Source organism: Planococcus citri, chromosome 2, assembly GCF_950023065.1.
Source record: "Planococcus citri chromosome 2, ihPlaCitr1.1, whole genome shotgun sequence".
NCBI lineage: Eukaryota > Metazoa > Arthropoda > Insecta > Hemiptera > Pseudococcidae > Planococcus > Planococcus citri.
Genome location: NC_088678.1, coordinates 51,669,174 through 51,693,975, shown reverse-complemented (window position 1 = coordinate 51,693,975; position 24,802 = coordinate 51,669,174). Strand labels below are relative to the sequence as shown.

Genomic DNA, 24,802 nt, shown 5'->3' with positions numbered 1-24,802 from the left:
ATTGTTATTAAAATCACACCTAATTCGCGAATTGAATAAGATCAGGATAAGTAAGACGTAAGTATCATTTCCTTCGACTTCATCGTGCTGCGGTTATGTTTGTACCATATAAATAATTCATACGAATGCTCACTTTGGCAGATTATTTTTAGACAGTAGGTAGGTATCGTCTATCTATAAGTATATAGCCTCTTACCTCCCAGCATACATAAATATTTTACAAACGTTTAATAATTATTTCTTCATCGAATACGTGTGTTTAATTTGGCACGAGTATTACATTTATAAAGATAAAATTAATTAATATCTAAACTTAGTTCTTTTTTAAACCAAGAAACAATGTATGTAGATATTGTAGAAAAAAATTGACTCTATTTAAGGAATTGAAAAAATTAACGTAGGTTCCTTTATTTTTTACAGTAGTGTAACTAGTAGGTGGATACTTTACTATCTGTGTCCCCCTACTTGCTATATTAAAGAATCAAATTTTATCATCACTTCATCACATAGTCAAAATATTTCGCGGCTTTCATCAATCATTCCATAGGCTAATAATGTATTCTATAGAAATAGATCCGAATTTAATGGCTTCCATGTAGTATGTATTCTCATCACACTGATTATTCTTTGATCATGGCCAAAGGATCGTGTTATTGTTTAATTACTTGAGTCATTCTAATTAAGAAGTGATTCATGTTCGTGAAATCTCAATTAGGTAAGGACATTCTTTGCTCAAGTTACTTTGTTAATTATTCGCAATGTTTTGAAAATACATCCACCTACTTTTTATCAGGAGGTCACAGTATATACTTAATATTGTGGATCTGCACAAAGTTTATCATTACCGAATCAATCCTTTTCTGATTGAGATATTCCAAAATATATAGGACAATAGGGTGGATCGGGAATTTTTTTTCAGGATTTTGACCAAATTCAGTGAAGACTTTGATTTTGGGTTGAAAGTATTTCTCACAAGGGAACCTTGTCAACTCGTCGCCCCCGATTTGGCTGAAATTTGGCTGACTGAAATTTCATGTCACCCACCATTCAGAACCCAATTTTCAGGTGGCGAAGTTTATTATTCGAATTTTGGTGAATTTTTGAAAATAGGTAGGTGAAGTAGACTCTTTGCTGATAAGATTTTCATAAGAATGTAGGTACCTTCCTAAAACCACGAAATACATAAAAAGCTGAAATTTTGTGTACTTTTTTATAAGTTGAATAAGTAGGTATTATTACAAATATTTTTAGTGAATTCCAGTACCATGTATTTCTGAAGAAAACTGTCTGAAACTTCGCTTATACTCCAAAATTGGCTTTCCGAATTGATTGCGATCATTTTCAAGTGGATCTGAAGCCTCCAGAAGAAGTTAGTTTTTCTCCAGCTTACTGGAATCGCTCCAGAAATCGGTGTCATCAACTTATTAGGTTTTGAGGTGTAGGTGACATTAATTTTCAGTGAGATTGCATAGTCAAACAATTTTTAGCTCTGGAGGTGCTCTTTGAGGAGAGATCTGGGTCTTGAAAAAGGGAGAGCATTTTCGAAAAAATCACAGTTTTTTCGCTCCAGCTCTTACCCAACCTGTTTTGGGAAAAATGGTTCATATTCCAAAAGATATACAAATAGTAGGTATTTGAGATTCTATTGCCATCAAAATCCAATTACAAGACCATTTTTAGGAGTTTATCCACTGAGCTGATAAAAATTTGTAAATTGTACATATTATGTAGTCTATAAATGAATCGGTGAGAACAGAAAGGGACCAAGTCACATTTTCGGAAATTTTTTTTCACGGATAAGGGGGTTTTAAAGTACGGCGGATCGACTGATGATGTCAGATTTTCGCAAAACTGTCGGGAAAGTGGCATTTGGGTGCAGAAAAAAGTCGGATCCGCATTTATGACTTTTTTGTAAAATTTTTTGAATTCCTTGAAAAATAACTAACATTTTTGAGAAGACCATTTTTTGAAATTCAAGTTCATTTCTGTACTGAAAAACACAAAAAAATTAACAACTTCGGCAAAAATTCTTATACCTCAAGGGGGTTTTTGGTCAATTTAAACGAGATAGCAGTCTAAGTGATGTACTTAGATGTAGAATCAAGCCCCATTCGTGCCCGAGCAATTTCAAGAGAAATTTTGGCGATTGGGTATAGAAAGGGTCTAAGTCCCATTTGTTTAGGCAGCAACAGCGCCGGCGCACGTGAATATTTTTTTTCTAAACAGTGCTAAAAATTGTGTCTTGGGGTCCTCTTTCAATGACCATAAGCATGTTTACCAACAATTTTTGATTTTCAAATAAATCAGTTTTTTGTTATTCCTGAAAAGTGCGAAAATGGACTTCTGTTCTCACCGATTCAAATGTAGACCAAACTCGTGTTTTCAAAATTTTTTCTTTTGAAATATTATTTTACATCACCTATATTTAAGCCAAAACAACGAAAGATACCTACCATTTCAGAAAGATGAGGAAATATTTTGGTGACAATTTTTTTATCAATTGGCACCACTGTATTTCAAAATATTTCTGCAGTTTCAGAATCAGAAATCATAAATTACATAATTCTGATGTTTTTTTCCTAGCTTAGGTAATTAATGTGAAATATTTTAAATTAAAAAATTTTCAAAACACGAATCTACCCAAAAATAAGCGATTTACAATTTTTTAACAGTTCAGTACCTATCCTAAAAGTGGTCTGGAATGAGCTAGAACGAAAAACCGCGATTTTTCGGAAATTACCCCTCATGCTTGAAGACCCATATATGTCTCCTCGAAGAGCATCTCCAGAGCTAGAAATTTTTCTTAGTGACTTTCATCTGAAAATGGTCTCCATTGAATAATATGGTCAAGATCCTCCACGATTTTTTTTCACGATCTACCCAGTTGTGGGAATTGCTCCAATTTTTCCAATTTGATACCAGTTTTAAAAAATGCCAATATTAAATATTTTTTTCTTAACACCTAACTTTTTTTTTGAAAAAAATGTATTTTGATCTGTACCTAACGAGATGATTAGTCAAATTGAACGAAAATTACAATTTGATCAAAATATGTGGCCAACTCGTGTCTCAAAAGAGAACCTTTAACCCGTCAACTTCGATTGAGCTGAAAGGCTCACTAAAAGACAATGCCTCCCAAGCATAAGAACCAAATTTTAATTTGGTTGAGTTGATTTTTCGATTTTTAGTGAATTTTTTAAAATGGAAGAAATAGATTTATTGCCTATGGGTACGTATATATACTATAAAGGTAGGTATTAATTTTTTTTCAAAAAAAAAAACCGTGTCTAGAAAGAGAGAATTAGAGATGAAAATTTCAACTTTGGTTTTTATGGTGATGTCCACCGTCCAAATCGATCGCTTGTTGCCCGTTTTCGAGTTTTTCTCGAATTTACAGTTAAAATGGATTCTTCCCCAGCAATCTTAAATCACTCGAGAAGGCGTTTTAGTCACCTTCGGACATAGAAAATTAATCCTTTCACGCATTCCAAATTCTGAATCGATTAGGGCTGGTGATTTGAAAATCTAAGGTAATGTGACGTGATATGACGAGTTAAAGTTGAAAAGTGTATTATTTTTTCGCACATCAAAAATTTCAAATTTCAGAAAAAAATTGAAAATCTGACAATTGTTGCAACAAATTACTCCAAGCTTTGCCATATAAATCGATTCGGGATTCGGGATATCGAACTTATGACTGAATTAAATTTTTAGCTGCCAAAGTTGAGTAAGTACGACGTTTTCAGAGCAAGTTGAAATTGCCGGAGGCTCCAGATCGGCACGAAAATAGTGGAAATCGATTTGAGCGGTCGACTTTAGCATATAAACCGAGTTTCAAGTTTTTATCTCTATAGGTACTACATAGGTAGATATTATTATTGCTCTTTTTGTAGAAAATCAATGAAAGTACCTAGTCCTACCAATCATATTATTTCCATCATTTAAAAAAATTCACCAAAAATCGAAAAATTAACTTCGGCAGCTCAAAATTTGATTTCGAGGTTTGGCTGACACGCTCTTTCAGTAAGTTAAAATTGTTGCTCATAAATCAAAGTTGACGGGTTGTAAAGGTTCTCTTGTCAGAACAAATTATGGTCTGTGATACCTACTTTCAAAATGAACGTTCAAATTAATCTATACAAAGAATATTTTTTTGGTTATAAGATAAGATTTTGAGAAATACAGACTTATTATCCTTAGGCGAAAATTAAACTTTGCTCAATTTTTGTTTCTATTTTCATCACTGCTTTCTCCGTCAGACCGCAAATTATCGCTGCAGGTAATTAAGGAGATTTTTTTCGGTTTAATAAATCTCTTCTGAGAACTAAACAACTTTAAAATATAATGAACATTTTATACCTAATATTATTATAAACCCACTCGCTTCCCTATTTCTTTGACGATGAACATGAGAGGCCTTATTAGCCTAATATACAAAAATCCACTTTTTGTAATTATTCTACTGCCTATGCGATTTTCATTACTCAAGGTTCAATGATATTCTACCTACCACCCACGTGAATTTTTAGCTTCTAGATATGGTAATTACAACCGAAATATACTCTATAAATTTACAAAGAATAAATTCAACCCTCACACAAATATGCCAACTTTCCCGATTGAATATATATATAAGTACACGAGGCTCATAAATCGTAAAATTTTCATCAGGCTTACGGTTTTCATAAATTTTATATTTTATGGGTATTTTTAATAGGCACCCATTTCGCATTACCCGGCGAAAAAAAAAATGTAACCACCTTTGGGTAACTTTGATGTTCCTACTAAACAGCGAATTAAAAATTCCAATTTACAACGCTTCGGATGTTATAATCGAGTTAATATGTAGCCGAGTAAAATAAGTTGCCTATTCACCATGCTAATGTAAATAGAACAAAAAGAACCACGACGCCGAAGGCCACACTGTATAAATATACGGTTGATGAAAACAAATAGCTTTGTACGACATTTAAAAATATATACCGGCTTATGTAAAAAAGCTCAAATGCTCGTGGAATGTTCAAAAAAACAAGAAAAAAATGACACGAGCTCGAGCTAGAGCCAGATTAAACTTACAATGATTTCAGAGCGAAGACGACCCTATTTTTTTTTCTTTTTTGAAAAAAAACATACTATTGGTAATTTTTTTGTAAATTAAAAAAAATATAGGTATAAAAGAAAAGAAAAAGTTGCCGAAGAATTTAGAGAATATTATAATATCGGGCTAGTTAATTAAATTTCTTCAACGTAAATATGGGATTTAGCTTCGATTCATACGGGTAATTTGTACATCGAAGGGAATACGTTGAATTGAAACTTTTCAAACGTAGAGAGGGGTATCTGGTCGTATACGCCATGCGCTAAATATTCGCACCGAAATAACGGAAGTTCCTCCAACATAGCCACTTGTTGTTTTTCTATCAATATCAAAAGACCGATGAATGGCTCAAAATTACACAGAATTTTTTTATATAACGTAATGTGCGTGATTTTTATGTAAAAAAAATTATCACCCGGAGGAATATAAAATTAGGTAAGTGATTTTTTTTTCAAAATTTATTTTGCTCATAATTTTTATATATATTTTTTTATTATCTTCGGGTACTTAAAGAATCGTATCAACAGATGTTCTTTCGGATAAGCTGGATGTAATATACCTATCTCAACGTTCCCAAGATGACTGTAAAATTTGCTCATAATTTTCGTTTTAAATTTACTCGCTTCAATTAATCATCGTCCAACGAGAACATTATAAAGAAAATTTTGCCACCAAATTGGATATTTTACCTGTTTTACTCGAGTAGATTTATATTATTCTGGGTAATTCCACTTTCTCGAATTTAATTTCTTAAACACACGAAGCTGTTTTTTTATCGTGAAATGAGCGAATTAAATTCTCGTATTTTTTTAATAAACATTAATGATTAAATCCCAAAGTTAGGTTATTATTTTTACACTTTGTTCGAAACAAATGAATTTTACAAAAATGTGTACCTACTTAGTTGTCGAATTCCGTGAGTTTCTTTTTGTAAAATGATAGCAATCTCATTCGACGACGCGAGCAATTCGTAGAATCAAAGGGAAATTTTCCTTCCAAATCAGGTAATATACAATCTCGATTCAATAAATACCTAATATTCTCGAATCTCGAATTTGGAATTTTTCCAAAGGTATTCGAAATAAGATAGTTACGTTTGCTTTGAGCTTCGAGAATGGTCGAATTTCAAATTATGTTGTTACTCTTTCAAACTCGTATAGGATGAGAATTTACTCGGGTGTATGGTAAATTGAATTATTCATTGTACTTACTTACTTCGGGAAGAAGGTATTTGTAAAAAAAAGGAAACTATTGTAAACACTCGTTTTATTTGAACATTTTCTCTCGGTGTTTTGCTTATTCTTCGGTGTACCTACTACCTATACTTTGGTACAATGAACTTCATGCGCTGAAGGGATGCTGGTGGTGACTTATCGCAAATTTACAGTTTGCTACTGCTTGTGTTGTCTATCTCAATGTGTTCGGTGTTGATTTCGAATTAAATGTGACGTCATTTATTCCTATTTAGCCTTTGCTATGTAGTTTCGATAAATTCATATGTTGTAAGATGAATTATTTACCTACTACAATGATTTATGGTTGAGGTTGTTGTATTCCTCCAAACTTATTCGCATACTTATTGTCGAGGTGAAAAAAAAGAGCAGGTGATTTATTACATGGTGATGTTTAGAGACATTTCTTCCATGTTTACCCTTCTTTACTCTTTTTTTGCATCGAAAAAAGAATAAATTGCATTTTGAATGAGAAACATGCTAATGGAGTAAACGTTGATTGCTGATAGAGAAGAAAGTGTAAATGAAAGTGAAAAATTTTGTACAATTTTGATTCAATCCCCCTCCCCCTCTTCCTAAATGAAACTAGAAAAAAGTTGAAAAAGTAGGTATAGTGGAAGAACAGCAGACGAAAAAAATACTAGGTACCTACTTTTGGATTTAGGTTCAGTTCTTCTGATAATACAGACTTTATCTTTTACTCCAGCTTTCGTCCATCTTTGAGATTTCACTTCTGGTCACAAATAGGTATGCCATTGAACGATATAAAAAAAAAAGAAAAAAACCTCTCCAAATTTTAAAGCCACATAAATATCAAAAAAGGAAAAAAAAACACGTAATTAGTACCTAATCCATATTTATACTCTTGGCAAAATGTTTTTTTGACCCAAACCCAATAAATCTAAAGTTTAATTTCGATGTTATACATCTGAACGAGAGGGAGCTAAAGGCAGGATATTGTATAAATAAGTATAAAAAGTCGAAAGAGAAAAAAAGCCAACATTATGTGTTTTTCTAACTCTTTGTAAAAAGTCGAGAATTCAGTCCAAAAGTTAAGAGAATTTTTTTGTCCAAAAAAAAAAAAGAACTTTCATAAATTGCATTTACTTTGCGCCAAAGTTCCGGCGAAAATTCATTCCGAAACGGTGTTGTATGTCGTGAAAAAAGTTACGAGATATTTGTAAGATGCCATAAAACATGACGAGATGCTTGTGTTCTTGGAACGAGTGAGGTAGGTGACTGAAATTTTTACCAATTTTGTGGCCCTTGTAGTTGTTGCGGTAGGTATAAAAATTTCAGAGTTCTTTGTTTTATAAGTTGATGGATGGAAGCGAGAGTGGAAGAAAGGAGAGGTTTTCTGTTGCTATATAGGTACGTGTTGAAAGTGGTGAAATTTTGTTTTAATTTTTAGCTGTACCTACCATTTGTTATATTTCAAATCGTGTTGTAGTGTTTTTTGTGTGGATTAAAATCAAAATTACGTTGTGAAATGAGTCTACTGGTATATTTTACTCGGTGGGAAAAATATATTCACAGCCTAAATAAATGTAAAAACTACATTGTAAAATTGACACTATCGTCATTTATAGTAGCTATTTATATGCTCGATTATCTATTTCAATTGCAATTCACTAGAAATTCTCATTGAAGTGATATAGTGATCCTTAATTCGAAGTAGACTATATCGATTTTTTATGCTCCCCCGTGCTGGAATTATTGGATTTTATTGGAAAATAATTTCATACCTTTTTTAACTTTCCCCTAGATCCAAAGAAATAGAGTTGAGAGGACCCCCCCCCCTCTTGAAAAGAATCAAAGAAGTGTGATAAAAAAAATTAATAAATTATTTATTATATAGGTATTTAAAATTTTCAATTTCTGTTGCACTATATTCTTTCAAGTAATCCCATTTCCAAGAAAAAATGTCTGCTGCCCCCCCCCTCCAAGCAATGTTGATCCTCGGCCTCCGAACCGCCTTTTCAAGAATGTTACTGCCCCTGCATAGAGCCATAAAAAATTTAGAGAATCTAAGAAATGAAATAGAATGTAACAGAATGCAGGAACTATAGGAACATGTTTTTTGTCTATGTCGAAATCGCTCCAAATGGCCTTGTTTCGAGGAAAACCCCCCTCTTGCCCTGACCATCTTATTATTTAATCATTTTCACTTCAAAAATAAACATTTTTTAAAACGACAAGAGAATTTTTCACTTGAAAAATGAAAAATGTAAAACGATTTTGACACAGAAATTTGACACATTTGACATTTGTAAAACAATGTCTGCCATTTCATAACTTGAAAAAACAGGAAATTTTTTGAAAGAAGGGAGGAATATTTAGAGGAATGAAATTGACAATTTTTGTAGGAGCGTTATACTCTTTGGGGAACCATGAGGGGTGTTTTTCTTCAAAACTGAGTTATTTGAAAGACTTTGTGACGTAGGTAAAAATTGAGACTTTTCAATCGAAGTTTTTTTAATCACATTTTTCAATTTTCTTTTCAACTTCGCAGTTCTACCAACACCCTTTAAACTTGAAATTTTCGGGATTTTTCCTGCAGAGAAACAAATAGTTTTAGGAGATAGGAACTAAAAAAAAAAACTTCTAAAAAAATTTTCAAGCTTATTCTCACAATACGTACTTACTTTAGGGTGGATCGCCAAAAAAAGGTCGATGGATTTTGACCAAATTCAGCAAAGACTTTCATTTTCAGTTGAAAGTTACCCACAAAAAATTTTGAGCTCCGTAGGTATCCCTGGACAGGAGTTTGGGCGCCCAAAGAGGGAACATTTTCGAAAAAATCATGATTTTTTTCGCTCCTGTTCCTACACATCCTGTTTTCGGAATAATGCTCCAGGCTCAAACAAAAGTATTCGAGATTCTGCGTTGATCGCGCTTATTTTTGGATAAATTCGTGTTTTGAAAATTTTTTCTTATCAAATATTTTGCATGAATTATGGCAACAAAATTGAAACTCATCATTTCTGAAACTAGGTAAAAATTAAAGTGATGCCAATTTTAAAATCATTTTTGCCACTTTCAAAAAATCAAAAAAAATCGATTTTTTGAAATTGGTAAAAATTGAAATAAATTAGTGGAAGTTGATCCTTATTGTGATCCACTTCTGTGACCAAATTTTCGGATTGCTATACATTACTCGAACCCTTTCAAAATGGGCAAATTAATATTTCTGCTGAAAATTTGTATCATTTAGCTGATTTAGTAATATACTGAGAAATTGTTTACAATTTTTCAAATGGATTTTGATCCGAAAATTCTGGGAAATTTGGCTGGAAGATTGTAGGAAATTTGATTCAAATTTTTTAGGGAATTTACTTTCAAAACTCTAAGGAATTTTATTTCAAAATTCTGGAGAATTTGATTTCAAAATTCTGGAGAATTTGATTAAAAAATTCTAGAGAATTTGATTAAAAAATTCTAGGGAATTTTTGTTACGATGAGACTCGTTTTCATTTATGCAAAATTTACCCATTTTTTACCAGCAATCTGGAAACATTAATCAACCCCACTATAAATGAGGAAAAAATCGAAAATTTTTCATTTTCAGAGGGATCGAATATAAAAAATGGTCCAATATTCCACTCAAGAACTCTATACCTTAACTTCCTTTTTGAAATGTTTGAGCGAATTAAGTCAAAATTGAGAGTCTTCTTGCCCCTCTAGGATGCTGAAATCCCATTTTGAACATCAGATTTTTAAAAAGGGCATGAATTAGCTTCTCATACTTGGTGATTTTTTTCAAATTTTTTGATAGTGGCATCAAATTCTGGTATTTCGTGAAAAGTTTAGCTTTTATCATGAAAGTTCAGTTTCAAGCTTTCTGAATTTAAATCATACCTAGATCATTAATCTCTTAGGTACTCATCACCTCGCAAATACATAGATTCTCCCAAAGTTTAATTAGTTTTGACTGCAAAATGTGATGGTAATGTACTCTATCTAGAAGAAAGAATTCAGTGGTCATTCACCTTTCAAGTACAATTTTTTGTGATTTTCTTCTTCTCTTTTCCTCTCATTTTATAAAAAAAACACCATCGCCACTTTGAAAATTTGTAAAATTGAGAAGCTGTCTATCGCAATAAATAAACGGATTCTTATAGAGACTTACCTACGTGAGACTAAAACAGCGGCGTAAAATTTCTAAAACTTGGAAAAAATTTTTATTAAATTTTTAACACATGTTCTCTGCATGTAACTATTTTTCGAGAAACAAAATGGCAGTAAATAAACGTTACTCTAGGCGTCAAAATGAGGTAAAAAAAAAAGAAGTAAAGAAAATCACGAAACTTTAATCGTAATTCGTTTCTGGCAAAGCGGTATTGCTCAATAAATATGTAGAATTTTATAACGTTACCCAGCCATTTGAACAACCCTCTCTTAATAAAACACGACTTTGAAGTAAAACTAGACAGCTGCGCCAAGCGCAGCTGTAACAGTGTGCGTAGCTTCTTTAGTTTGGAAAGCGCAACGCAATTTTGGAAAAGAAGCATAACAAAATTTCAAAAAAAGGCGCAACTTCGAAAAAAGCACAATGCGACTTCAAAATAATAAGCACAATGCGATTTAGAAAAAAATCACAACGCAAATTTCAAAAATAGAACAAGATTCCGAAAAAAATCAAAATACGATTTTGAAAAAAAAGCATAACGCAACTTTTTAAAAAAAACGATTGGAATTTTGAAAGCAGAACGCAATCATGATTTAAAAAAAAATCAGAATACGATTATGAAAAAAAAGCACATCACGATTTTCAAAAAAAGCACAAAGCAACTTTGGAAAAAAGCAATTGGGATTTTGAAAGCAGAACGCAATGATGATTTAAAAAAAAGCACAACGCGATTTTGAAAAAAGGCACAACACGAATTTTAGTTTAAAAAAAGCACAACGCGATTTCGAAAAAAAAGCACAACACAATTTTGAAAAAAAAGCACAACGCAATTTTGAAAAAAAGCACAGTGCGAACTTTGAAAAAAGATCAACGCGAATTCTCAAAAAAGCACAAGGCCAACTTTGAAAAAAAGCACAATGCGACTTCGGAAAAAAAAAGCACAACGCAAATGTTGAAAAAAAAACAGAACGCGAACTTCAAAAAAAAAGCACAACGCGATTTTGAACGCGATTTTGAAAAAAAAGCACCACGCAATTTTGGAAAAAAAGCACAACACAATTTCGGAAAAAAGCACAACGTGATTTTGAAAAAAAAGCGAACTTTGAAAAAAAGCACAACGCGATTTCAAAAAAAAGCACAATGCAATTTTGAAAAAAAAGCACAACACGATTTTGGAAAAAAAGCACAACGTGAACTTCAAAAAAAAAAAGCACAATGAGGACTTCGAAAAAAAAGCACAACACGATTTTGAAAAAAAAGGCACAACGCGAATTTTAGTGAAAAAAAGCACAATGCAAACTTTGAAAAAAAGCTCAACGTGAATCCTGAAAAAAGCACAAGGCCAACTTTGAAAAAAAAGCACAATGCGGATTTTGGAAAAAAAACACCGCGATTTCAAAAAAAAGCACAACGCTATTTCAGAAAAAAAAGCACAATGCAAACGTCAAAAAAAGCACAACGCAAACTTCAAAAAAAAAGCACAACGAGATTTTGAACGCGATTTTGAAAAAAAAACACCACGCAATTTTGGAAAAAAAAGTACAATACAATTTCAGAAAAAAAGCACAATGTGAACGTTGAAAAAAAACAACTCAAACGTTGGAAAAAAACACAATGCGATTTCAAAAAAAAAACAACGCGGTTTCATTTTAAAAAGCACAACGAGAACTTTGAAAAAAAGCACAAAGCAAATTTTGGAAAAAAAGCACAACGCGATTTCAAAAAAAAGCACCACGCAATTTCAGAAAAAGAAGCACAACGCGATTTTTAAAAAAAAGCACGACGAGAACTTCAAAAAAAAAGAACACAACGCGGATTTTAGGAAAAAAAGCACAACGCAAATTTTAGAAAAAAAGCACAACGCGATTTTTTAAAAAAAAAACACAACGCAAATTTTGGAAAAAAGCATGTGATTTTGAAAAAAAAAGCGCAACGTGAACTTTGAAAAAAAAGGCACAACAAAATTTTGAAAAAAAGCACCACACCATTTTGGAAAAAAAGCATAACGCGATTTTGGAAAAAAAGCATAACGCGATTTTGAAAAAAAAAGCACAACGAGATTTTAAAAAAAAGCACAACGCGAATTTTAGAAAAAAAGCACAACGCGATTAAAAAAAAAAAAAACACAACGCGATTAAAAAAAAAAAAAAACACAACGCAAATTTTGGAAAAAAAGCACGTGATTTTAAAAAAAAGCGCAACGCGATTTCAAAAAAAAGCACCACGCAATTTCAGAAAAAGAAGCACAACGCGATTTTTAAAAAAAGCACGACGAGAACTTCAAAAAAAAAGAACAACGCGAATTTTAGAAAAAAAGCACGTGATTTTTTTTTAAAAAAAAAACAACGCAAATTTTGGAAAAAAAGCACGTGATGTTAAAAAAAAAGCGCAACTTTGAAAAAAAAGGCACAACAAAATTTTGAAAAAAAGCACCACACCATTTTGGAAAAAAAGCACGAGATTTTTTAAAAACAAAGCACAATCGCGATTTTGAAAAAAAAGCACAACGTGAACTTCAAAAAAAAAGAACACAACGCAAATTTTAGGAAAAAAAGCACAACGCAAATTTTAGAAAAAAAGCACAACGCGATTTTTTTTTAAAAAAAGCACAACGGGAATTTTGGAAAAAAAGCACAATGTGATTTTTAAAAAAAAAGCCCAACGCAAACTTTGAAAAAAAAGCACAACGCGAACTTCAAAAAAAAGGCACAACAAAATTTTGAAAAAAAAGCACCACACCATTTTGGAAAAAAAGCATAACGCGATTTTGAAAAAAAAAGCACAACGAGATTTAAAAAAAAGCACAACGCGATTTTAAAAAAAAAGCACAACGTGAATTTTGAAAAAAAAGCACAACGTGATTTTTAAAAAAAAGCGCAACGCGAACTTTGAAAAAAAAGCACAACGGGAACTTCAAAAATCAAGGCACAACAAAATTTTGAAAAAAAGCACCACACCATTTTGGAAAAAAAGCATAACGCGATTTTGAAAAAAAAGCATAACACGATTTTGAAAAAAAAAGCACAACGAGATTTAAAAAAAAAAGCACAACGCGAATTTTAGAAAAAAAGCACAACGCGATTTTTAAAAAAAAAAAAACACAACGCAAATTTTGGAAAAAAAGCACGTGATTTTAAAAAAAAAGCGCAACGCGATTTTGAAAAAAAAGCACAACGTGAACTTCAAAAATAATCACAACGCAATTTCAAAAAAAAGCACCACACAATTTCGAAAAAAAGCACAACGCGATTTTCAAAAAAAAGCACAACCCGAACTTCAAAATAAAAAAATTACGCGAATTTTAGAAAAAAAGCACAACGCGTTTTCGAAAAAAAGCACCACGCAATTTCAGAAAAAGATGCACAACGCGAACTTTGAAAAAAAACACAATGCAAATTTTAGGAATTGAAAAGCACTAGATTTCGAAAAGAAAGCACCACACCATTTTGGAAAAAAAGCACGAGATTTTTTAAAAACAAAGCACAACGCGATTTTGAAAAAAAAGCACAACGTGAACTTCAAAAAAAAAGAACACAACGCAAATTTTAGGAAAAAAAGCACAACGCAAATTTTAGAAAAAAAGCACAACGCGATTTTTTTTTAAAAAAAGCACAACGGGAATTTTGGAAAAAAAGCACAATGTGATTTTTAAAAAAAAAGCCCAACGCAAACTTTGAAAAAAAAGCACAACGCGAACTTCAAAAAAAAGGCACAACAAAATTTTGAAAAAAAAGCACCACACCATTTTGGAAAAAAAGCATAACGCGATTTTGAAAAAAAAAGCACAACGAGATTTAAAAAAAAAGCACAACGCGATTTCAAAAAAAAAGCACAACGTGAATTTTGAAAAAAAAGCACAACGTGATTTTTAAAAAAAAGCGCAACGCGAACTTTGAAAAAAAAGCACAACGGGAACTTCAAAAATCAAGGCACAACAAAATTTTGAAAAAAAGCACCACACCATTTTGGAAAAAAAGCATAACGCGATTTTGAAAAAAAAGCATAACACGATTTTGAAAAAAAAAGCACAACGAGATTTAAAAAAAAAAGCACAACGCGAATTTTAGAAAAAAAGCACAACGCGATTTTTAAAAAAAAAAAAAACACAACGCAAATTTTGGAAAAAAAGCACGTGATTTTAAAAAAAAAGCGCAACGCGATTTTGAAAAAAAAGCACAACGTGAACTTCAAAAAGAATCACAACGCAATTTCGAAAAAAAGCACCACACAATTTCGAAAAAAAAGCACAACGCGATTTTCAAAAAAAAGCACAACGCGAACTTCAAAATAAAAAAATAACGCGAATTTTAGAAAAAAAGCACAACGCGTTTTCGAAAAAAAGCACCACGCAATTTCAGAAAAAGATGCACAACGCGAACTTTGAAAAAAAACACAATGCAAATTTTAGGAATTGAAAAGCACTAGATTTCGAAAAAAAAGCACAACACAATTTTTAAAAAAAAGCACAACGCGATTTTAAAAAAGAAGCGCAACGTGAACTTTGAAAAAAAAGCACAATGTGATTTTTAAAAAAAAACTCGATTTTGAAAAAAAAGCATAACGCGATTTTGAAAAAAAAAGCACAACGCGATTCCGAATACACTATGCTATGCTATTCTGAAAGCTCCGGAGCACAACGTGATATATCAGGAAAGCATAAGCACTGCAGTACTGAGAGATTGAGAGAACCTCTTGGGAGCACAGCAAAATCACAAATGACTGGAGGTTTTGATTCTGAAAGGGTAACCACCTGCTTTCAGCATCTACGTGTGTAAATGAAACACCTGCAGGTGTTTCACAAATGACTGGTGGGTTTTCATTCCGAAAGGGTAACCACCTGCTTTCGGCATCTAGTCTAAAATTGAACAATGGGAAAGATAACACTGTAGATAAGAATATTTTAGGACCCCTGCAGTGTTACATTTTAAAACCGATGTCGGCTTCCCTTTTGATACCTTTCTCATTGTTCAATTTTGAAAATTTAAAGTCGGCTTCGCTTTTGTCGGCTTCCCTTTTGATATGGCCCTTTTCCTTTTTTTATTCTTTTTTTGGTACAAATTTTCGTAATTAATTGCAATTACTCAAGAAGCTAATTGAGTAATTGCAATTATAATTACGACATTCCCTCCCTCAAGTTATGCCTCACCTACCTACGAAAGATTCAAAAAAATCGGTCCATTCCTCTAAGAGAACATTCGAGCCAAAGAATTTTTCAACTTTCGGAACGAAACCAATAGTGTGCTACGCACACTAAAAAAATATTACATATATGTATCACGTGTACTTTATTAGAAAAAGTTTACAACATATGACCTTGCTTTATTTTTTTGTGTAGCCTTCACAAATACATAGGTACGAGATGTGTGAAAGTGAAACTTGAAGATTATCGTTAATTCAGTAGGTACCTATACCTATTACCAACCTAAGCATAACCATAAAGTTTCCCCTTTTTTGTACCCATTTATAATTTAAATGTTTTCCTGGGTTTTTAACTTGATACCTAATTTATTAATTATTATTTTTAAAAAAATCAATTTCCATCAACAAATAATATCTAACTAGGTACTTAATAAGATTGGATGTTTTATCGTTTCATCGAAAGCAAATCGGTACCTTGTTTTATTAATTATTTTTTACATTTTTTTAATGATTCGGTAAAGTTTTGAAAGTTGAAAAGTTAATGGTACCGGCGAGGATTCGCTTCTACATATCATATGTGAATTTCATACCTACATATACGTTGGTGGATGTTTGGCTTTTAAATTATGATAAATTTAAACTTTGAAAGCGTGCTTTTGCATATTAACTTTGCGAGGTAGATTACATAGTTAATTGTTGGCATATCGTATTTTCCATTTACAAGTGTAAAAAATTCACGTTACAATATTGCAATTAGAAGTAGGTGGTAAAATTTACTAATTTTACTAACGACGAGAACATCCCTTATTTTTAATATCGCCAAATATGGCATCTTTTACGAGTATCACTTTTACGCGATATTATATAAACGTTGGTTGGTGTCATTTTGGCGGCAAACAAAATTCTAAATCTGTTCAAACTGTGATAAAAAGTCTGCTGAAATTCAAACAGTTAGAATTTTTGGCAGCAGACATGACGAAGTTGAGGAGATTAAACCATATAAAGTTATTGTATTTGAATGGAAAAGCTTCTTTATAGCTGTGGGCGATTAAAAGCCCTTTGGAATGCTTCATGTCGATTGTCACGTTCGCATTTTTTTTTCTTTACATTGTGGAGAAGATTTTTAAAGCATAGCAGGTAAAAAAAAAATTGAACGATGATAGGAGAAGACCGATGAAGAATATTATTAAATTAGCACTATGAGAAATTAAACAATAATTCATCAATGCCAACGTGAAACAAATATTAGAGTCTATTAAATCGATAAGTTATTTAATTAGCTTTTCATGAGGTCATGGCATGAATTTTAAGCTTTAATTTTTCGCATTCGCGCGGTTTTTAAAAAAATAAAAAGTTAGGTACTATTTTACACTATTTGAGGATTCATCAAACTGTGAACTCGATTGAGTGACTGTTGCTTTGTATAAATGGCCAGAAATTGTGTCACGTGTAATTTTTTTTTATAAGGATCGAATATTATGCACATTGCACATACTCGAGTTCCGGTCTAGCGTTTTTCCAACGCTATGTTTCTAATAATTTTTGAGTACAGTTGCTTGGGTTTATCCTTCTTCTGATTCACGACACTGGACAATGATGAGATAAAATTACCGCGTAACTCATAAAAATTGTAAGAACGTATGAATCCTCATCGGACATATTTAGACATCAAAAAATTCACTATACGTCACCGCGACTTTAAACGTCAAGGTCGCGAATTGAAGAAGAATTTATGGACAGGAACCATGATGATGATGTCCATACTATAATGATCAAAAAACGTGCGTGTGTGTGGAATATTTCTAATTGTATAGAAGGAAAGTTTTATCAAGGGTGCATACGAGTATGTTCAAGTTACAATTACATACCTACAACTATGTACGAGATGTATATGGTACATGCATATTAAAGTGACGATGCTGAAGAAATTCCACGAGCGAGCTTGTGGTTTATCGATTGTTCCAGCGCGTAATTTAAACAATGAATTAATGACCAAGAGGAGTGGACAGGTGGAGAGGTGAAGAGAGAGGTTGAAATATATACCGAATTTTCTGCTGTTGTTCAAAGGATAAACTAATGTTAGAAGTGAATAACCAAACTCGCTGGGATGTGGAGATTTTTCACTGGAATCTCATTCGTATAGGGTGAGAATGAGTAAGTCTAAGTATCCAACGTTGAAAAACACCCACACGGAGCGTTCAAGAAGTGGATGTGGCAAATTTAAGGTGTGGATAATTATACTTAATCAGGTATCACCCGAATAAAAAAACTTGAGATAAATGTGTTGCCTATCATCAAAATCCCAGGAGAAAACATCGTTTGAATAAAAATCAAAAGTCGAAACAGGTTTTTGTTGACCATAAGGATGGGTGAGTCGTTTTTCAATTTTTTTGAAATCTGATGCAACCTACTCCAAAATTATGGCCAAATTACGAGTACCTTGAAACAAAAACGTGGGAAAAAATTTAAATTTTTAACGCAATGCCCAACTCCCCAGTGAGGATTCAAACAAATATTACCTATTTTTTTTTTCAGATGATTTTTTGATGACCGGTTGTAATCACAAAACTATATCATTTTGAAAGAATATAAAAATTCTTGAACAAAAAAAAACTGAAAAAATTGGAAACATTTCACAGTTTTTTAAAAAAAATTAATTTCATGTTCTATTGTGGAAGTTGAATATTGACCCAGAAATTTTGAAATCTTATTTCTACGTCTTTTTGAGGTCATTTATTCATGATCTCTTTGTACTAGCTTCACCCATTTTTTCCCCAACAATTTACTCTGGATAACAGGAAAAGATAGTAATACCTACATATTTATTATTTTTTGAAATAGTTTATTAGGGAACAGAATTGACAATCTCAAGAGTAATTTCTACCTTGAGGTTTATAAATTATTCTAAGAAATTCTAATAAAATTTACACAAAATTTACAAGAAACATCATAATCAACATTGAGGTAGATGATGGATTGGAGTTTGTCGAAGCTGTTTGGCATTCCAGAGAGAAATTGTTGTACTTTTTAGGTAGGTATGTAGTTGCGATGTTCAGTGTTTTGAAGATCCATTGGTGCTAGATGTCTATTACAAACCCATTTTGGGCACTGAAGGAAAATGTGAGGAGGTGTCTCTTCCATGTTCCACAGCACATTTACACAGAGGGCTGTTTAAGCGATGTTTTTAAAAAGGTAAGATCGGAAAACTCCATGACCAGATACAGCTTGGCTCAAGTAGAAGTCTAAATTTAACCATGGAATGATCTGATCAACGGATGGATGCAATGTTCTCGGTCTAAGGGCTGGGAAAGTTAATATGCTGTTTGTAGGTATTAATTACTTACAATACTTAATTCGGTGCGTAACATTTAGTTATGCTTTGTAAGTTCAGCGAATTTACGTTAAGTAATTAGTTCAACCATTAAGTAAATCAATTGATACGTGTACAGATAGTCGTGTACAATAATTATATTGTTGAAACGATTGGACTGTGTATTCATTGGCTTTAATGGTCCTTTTCGTACGTATTTGTGGCATGGATTTTTGGTGATTACACATGAGATACAGAGTCTCAAAAGGATAAGTTTATCCGTTAGATAATTCGTGTACAAACAATAAGTTCAATTAGATAGAACATTGTCAGCATTTAATTAATATCAGAAGTGAATGAGTTTGAGCAGAGCACCAACAGTCTTCCTTTTCTCCATAATGAATTTACGTACTACTTAAGTAAGTATGCCAAATCGGCGAATTTTTGCACGAGGGGTCTTCGATTTTTTTAAAAATCGGATCATGTGTAGAGGTCATCAAACGATGGCGAATCATGACGCAAACCGGTTTCAATTGCAAATTGCTCCGGATTTTGAACTTTTTTTTCAAATTGTAGTACTTTGAGAGGGTAATTGACGAATGATGTCAAAATCAGTGTTGCCACTTTCAAAAACCTAAAAAAATCAATTTAAGAACTTCATCTGTAAATTGGTAAATTATCTCAAAAGTTGCAAAAATTTTCATTTTTTAGGTTTCTGATGGTATTTTTGCAATAAGTATAAAACTTTTAATTTTTTTTCTCAAAAATGAAAAAAAAAATGCCAGTCCAATTTTTAGATGTTATTTCACACAAAAAGGACCGAAACATTTGTCGATTATCCTCTCAAAGTACTACAATTTGAAAAAAAAAAGTTCAAAATTCTATACCACACGTACAACCGGAGCAATTTGCAGTTGAAATTTTCCATTTTCGGCCATTTGGAGAACTTTGAAGCCCAACAGCTTCACCAAAAAAAAAAATCGAAAAAATGTCCGGTTCGTGTCATTCGTCATCGTTTGATGACCTCTACATATGATCTGATTTTTAAAAAAATTGAAGACCCCTCGTGCAAAAATCTGCTGATTTGGCATGGAATCACCCATATTATATTATTATAAAAAAGTATCCAGGGATAGTCAAGATGTTTTAATCCGGACAAATGGAATGTAACAAGATCAAGAACAAAAGTGCAAGGATCGACATTTTAGACATAAGCAAAAATCATCGTTCCTTCCTTTTGACTTGAAAGTTATTCAGAAAATTGTTTAGCTCCGAAGATGCACCTGAAGGGAAAATATAAGGCCTCAAAAAGTGGGACATTTTTGAAAAAATTGAAATTCATTTTTCAAAATTTAAATTTTGATTCTTCAAATGCCTCGGGGCATAAAATGTGAGGTACTGTTAGACAACGAAGTCCATTATTCGTCATGAAAGTTCTGACCAAAATTTCCGTTTTTCCTAACCCCCTCCTTTCAAAACCCCTAAAAAGGATTAAAGTGTCGTTTTCTCTCAATATACTCTAATTTTAAAACTTTTTGAACTTTTGGCTTTTCAAAAAGTATATCATCGATTTCGAATGAGCCTTTGATTATTTATTTATGATTTTTTTTCCAACACCTCTTTAAAATATTCAATTATGTAGTTGAAAATTCAAACGGTATTCAAGGCACAGGAAAAAACATTCGAGAAGGGACCAGATGGGTTAATGATGTATCAGCTTACATATTTATCCGAGATTCTTCATTTTTCAAGCCCTTCAGAACGGAGTACGAGGTAAATAGTCGCCTCTGACTCTTTCCGCTTCTCAGTAGTTTTGATGAAATGGGACTGGAGCTCTTAAAAATTCAAAGGGTTACTTAGGTTGGTTTTTCTGATGGTGAAATTCGAATTTTGTTCAAGAAAATGAAAACTAATAGTTTCACTCCAGTTATGCAATGATATGTACAATCCTACCTTGATAAGCAAATAATTTGAAATCCCTCTTTCGATATACAATTATGAAACTAATGGGTAGGTACAATTTTTTAAAATTAAAGACGTAGACTCTTCAACAAAACTGATTAGGCCTATTAAAGTCAGAACAGAAAAAAAGATGGGCGAAGTCGGAGCTGTCGAATCAACTTCATATAAGGAATCAATTTCTGTGGTTCTATAATTTGATTTTGCAGTCTAAAAAATGTTATTTTCGTAATTTTTTCTTCAATAGAAAGTTGAATTTCAACTAAATTTTCTAGCATGAAAGGTGGTTTACCATCATCGAAAATATAAGTAATCTTTCTTTCTCTTCATTCCCTTCTCCTCATTCGTAGCCTTAAACTTTATGATTGGATATCTGTATTACACCTTGTTGTGCTTCTTAATAATTTTAAAAAGTCGTTAAATAAACTTTTGATGATAATGATGATAAAATTTTTGTTTTTTATTTCGAATCGAAATTTAGGTACCATGAAAAAAAGAAGAAAAATACTTAAGTGCAAAAAATAACGTTTTTAAATTCTCGTATTTTCGATCAAAACTTCTTATTTTTCATCATTTTTCACCCTTGTTTCGTGCTTTGTGTTTGCATATTGAATTACAGTACGTACTTTTGTAATGCACATTTTCCACTTGAAATAAAGAGAGGGTATTTTATTAACTGGTATAGCTTGAGTCAGAAGTTCATTTGAAATTTCCAGCTACTTCGTCAAGTTAATATGTATAGATAGGTAGTTAAATTATTGCCAGTTTCATCATTTCAAAAATTAGGATAAAAAAGCATAAATTATTATAAATTGCTACGTGAATAAAATACCTATAACAATTTCAATTTTTCTTGAGGAGAGGCTTTTCTTCTGCCACGCTTATAAAACTCTGCATACGAGGCTTATTCGATGTTGATTTTCAAAACTTCTATATATTGGCACAATATTGAAAAAAAATATATTTTTATATCGACACATAATCTATCGTGTTATTGATGGGGTCTGCCTCGTAGGGTTGAATTTAGGTGAAACGCTTGTTGTATCAAAGAAATATCTCTTCTATAGGAAGGTACGGGTACCTATAACCTATGTTATAATGAAAAGTTAGCATATGATCAAACACCTTTTTTATCACCCTTAGTTCACACTACACATGTCAAATTCCACACCATATCCTATGAGAGTGGGAGGGATTTCCAAACGAAAGCACAACTCAACAATCAGTTTTTCATTTCAAAAAAAAAACAAAAAAACTTTTCATTTGCTGACCTGTCATTGTAATTGAAATTTCCAAACCCATAGCGAATAGAAATCTCTAGTTTGAAAGTGTTCGAAATGTTGAACGTGAGACGTATAAAATATTTACGCTCGTTTTTTAAAGGATAAAAAATGTTGGCATCTTAAGCATACGTTTAAAAATTGAAATGATCATTTTATAGTGTAATAGGTACGTTTGTTATATTACGTTTATGAGACAAAAACTAATTTAAAGTTTATGTAAAAGTTTTGAGAACTTTTGTATGGGTTTTGTAAGGTGGCCCGTGTTAGGTACATTACCAATAAGATGTAAATTTTCAACTTTCCTCCAGAGAGATAATTTATAATAAGTATTTTTTATTTAGCCAAGCTTGTTTTGTATATTTTTCGCTATACTTCATGTAGGTACGTGTTCATATCACACTATACAGAGCGTGAAAAATGATACAAACCAACTGCTATAGGTGTGAGTTTTTCCTATCCTACCTGTAGGTATACTATCTCTAGAGTATACGAATATGAGACACTGTATAAGGATCGTGTAGCTTTTGGTCATTTCTATGCAGAAATAAAAAATAAAAGTTCTCGTAATACGGTTTGCCATATAAGGGCGTTTACACGACGAGCAGTGTCGTAATTAATGTGCGTGCGAGTAGAGTAAAATTTAAAAAAATGGTTTTCAATCACAGCCCAACAATCGTTTTATCTGGCTACCTTCATACCACCCCCAATCCATCGCTAACGGTCGAAGTTCGTTTCAAGAATGACAATTTGCTGTTTGTGTCAACGTTGGTTTATAATATAATTTATTTCTAAGACACACTAAAAATAAAGTCACGTACTACTCGCTAGAAGGCAAAAAGCTTAAACGACGTTACACACCTCGACTATAACACCAGATGTACAAAAACTCTTCATTTATATTTACTTTTAGTCAAATAGGTAAAATAAAATAATCGGCTATAATAATAAAAACTGGACACCACGAGACGCCTTCCTATGCCAAAGTAAACGCGATTTTTTTCACTAATTTTTAGTTATTTATATTGCATTACGTAAGATTCGCGCTGCTTTACCTTAAAATTCCAGAAATTATAAGTACCTACCTTGATGTATCTCATCGAATCATCTTCAAATACCTATAGCCAAAGTTATTAAAAAATTTCTTATAGTAAATATAAAAATATAGGTACCTACACAACGTACAGATGTCAAAAAACATCTAATATAGGTTTGTGAGATACCGAAACTGAATCGTGTATTCGACGAAAAGTGGAAAAAAATGATAACCATTCATTAAATTAAAATATTGGACGATATCGAATTGATTTTTTTCTTCGCGAGAAAATAAATTACAAACGTGAAATGTGGCGAAATTTTTACTCTCCGAAGCTTATAATAATCCAGTTGAAAATATTTCCGAACTAGATATATAGTTATAAGTCTCTCTTGTCAACATCATAAGGGGTTTAATGTTTTAACCTAAATTTTACCAAAAAAAAAGAGTATTAATATCAATTTCATTCTCTCACTATGACAAAATACCGATCAATATACTATTTTCACGTAGAATTATCTACTACGTTTGAAAAAAACTTGCGATTTTTTTTGACGTTTTGATAAGGTCAGTAATTATAATTTTTTTAGTAGGTGCTTTTCTCTTTGAGAGAACGAAATGAAAGATAAGAAGCATCAGAGTAGGTATGTATATTTGGTAATGGCGTTGAAAGTTTTTTCGCCCTGTAAAGAGATGAAAAGATAAAAGAGAAATTTTAACATCTGTAGGTATTATAAGGAGGTAAAAAAATACAAACAGTAATGCGAATTTTTTCAGAAAAGAAGTTGGTATTTTTAGGGGTCATTATGTAATTGAAAAAGATTCAATGAGGTGGTGAAGTCGGCTGAGAATTATCTGAATAAATGAGTATTTAAACGATTGACAAAAATTATTTAGTTGATTAATATTTATTTATCTACCGGGTCTATTTGAAAATGAATTCAAAGAAGGTACCAGTTTTTATTTGAAATGAATTGGTTTTGAATAATGGGCAGATTTAATTTTGAATTAAGAACCTACCATAAAAAACATATAGCTATAGATAGTTAAATACCTATGTTGTGCTTGCTAATAATAACTTCTAAACATGAATCGGGGTTCCATTGAAAATTAAAAGTTTTCAATTATAAATAAATTTTGTCGAGCAATTTTTTCCATGATTTATCATTTTTTTTTTCAAAGAGTACCTATACTTTATGGTTACTTAGTTTAATTTTTTATTTTATTCCAATAAAAAATCTATTTTTCAGATTATACATTTTTAATTTATTTTTTGATCTGACCCTCTCCTCTCCATTTCTTTCATTTCGAAAATATGAAAACAATTTTTCCAAATTTCATGTTACATAAAACACATGTTTTCATTGATAATTTCAAAATGCACAGCTTCAAGCGTAACAGTAGCTATGTGTAAATGACTCATGAATGAACGAATAATTGAACGACGAAGGAGTTCAATTAAATACACAGGTGCCGACAGCGGTGAGGTACCTCTACCATACATTACCTATCGATAACATCCAAAATACTTGAATTTATATTGCTGATATAAGCAAATCGATTGAAAATATAATTTGAATTTCTACGTGCCTACTCGATACTCGTAACTATATCTTGAA

General features: G+C 32.0%; 1 protein-coding gene across 6 annotated transcripts in view; it reads left to right on the top strand.

The window, feature by feature from the left end:
- The window catches only part of Gyc88E (Guanylyl cyclase at 88E), a 59,235-nt gene that overhangs the window by 21,637 nt on the left and 12,796 nt on the right, over positions 1-24,802 (top strand). The window contains exon 1 of one of the 6 annotated variants that reach the window (XM_065351175.1): positions 5,384-5,533. The exons of 4 other annotated variants lie outside the window; for them this stretch is intronic. The gene's annotated coding sequence lies outside the window, so the exon portion shown is untranslated. Of the gene's footprint in view, positions 1-5,383; positions 5,534-5,941; positions 6,103-24,802 lie in introns of those variants that run through there. One more of the 6 variants, XM_065351176.1, reaches the window with a different exon arrangement.